The following is a 1,402-nucleotide window of genomic DNA, read 5'->3' on the forward strand; positions in this document are numbered from 1 at the left end:
TTAAGCTTTTTTGGGATTCTTTTGGTTAAAATACACTGATGTTTAGTGAAGTTTTGTTTTGTCTCACTATGTTCTATTGAGTGAATAACCATTCAGTTTGATTCTTCTGGAGAGTAATCAGTTCTCTAAGGTTTTGGGGTGCTCGGTGGGTGTGGCATTCACCCAGGTCACTCGAGTCCTTACTGTTTCATCACCTAGAATGTCCTGGTTGCATGGAAAAGTGAACACAGCTTCCCCATATGCCTTATTCCCACTGACGTGTTGATATACTGGAACACTCTGGCTCCAGGAGTATTACACTTTTTTGAGACTGTCTATAAATACTATTTTGTAAAAACTATGCCTTTAAATAGACATTAATGGGTTATATTTGTTTTATAATAATTGCGTACCTAATGTTCAATTGTGATTGATTTTTGAGATTATATATAAATGTATATTTATAAGCCTGTCTATGTGAATTTTTACTCTAAGATGTGTAGTACATTACTAATAAAGACATGGATTTCTATTTATGCAAAACAATTGTAGCAATATTCCTAAATGCTACCTAAATGATTGTTCTGTCCATTTACCATCATAAATGCATTTATCTTTAAATGATTATGTTATAGTTAGAATGTATTATCTAGATTTAAACTTTAGAATATAAATTCTCAACATAGTTTGAATTCTTCCTGTTGATGTAATTAAAATTAGTTTATAATTCCTTAACCTTTTGCTGTGGTGCATTTTTGGTTTTCTGTTTCTTTGTTTTAAATCTTTTCAATCATTATGTCTCCCTGAATCTATAGACCTTGGAGAAGTTGATATCATGTCTTGTGTGACAAAGAGGAAAGTCATGTTGTTACAGTCAGGTAAAGATCACTGTAGAGAAGCAATGTACAAAATAAGCTCATGTTTACAGCTTCAACTTAATCCTTTATCACGTAGTAGTAAATAGAGGTCTATAACCCAATTTCAGGTGTATCAGCTAGTTCACTGCACATAGCTAGCTCTAAAAATTTAAATTAGGAACCTTATTGACAACTAAATCATATTACTGTAAATGTTAAGAATAGTTAAGAGTTTAGTTGTAGAGCCTTGTGAATCATCAGAGAGGGATAGAAATTGCAAAATGTAGTAGCTGAGGTGCTGGTTCTATTGAGACTAGGTTGAAAAGCTCTTGGAATGGGATGTTATAAAAAGAATCAGGCACTACCACATTCTACATTATAGAATAATATATATTATAGAGTATATAATAATATATACTCTAGTCCTCACCACAAAACCCCAAACATTTGGTCTTTATTTGATATTCTAGTTGTACCCTGTGATAATTATTTTGCAGTATCATTAGTGGGGAGCCTAGTTGTAAGACTTAACCCAAGCTTCTATTAAACTTGGAGATTTCTTAGGG

Source organism: Heterocephalus glaber, unplaced genomic scaffold (genome assembly GCF_053883595.1).
Source record: "Heterocephalus glaber isolate CG9 unplaced genomic scaffold, H.glaber_assembly_v1.0 deba00001481, whole genome shotgun sequence".
NCBI classification, from domain to species: domain Eukaryota; kingdom Metazoa; phylum Chordata; class Mammalia; order Rodentia; family Bathyergidae; genus Heterocephalus; species Heterocephalus glaber.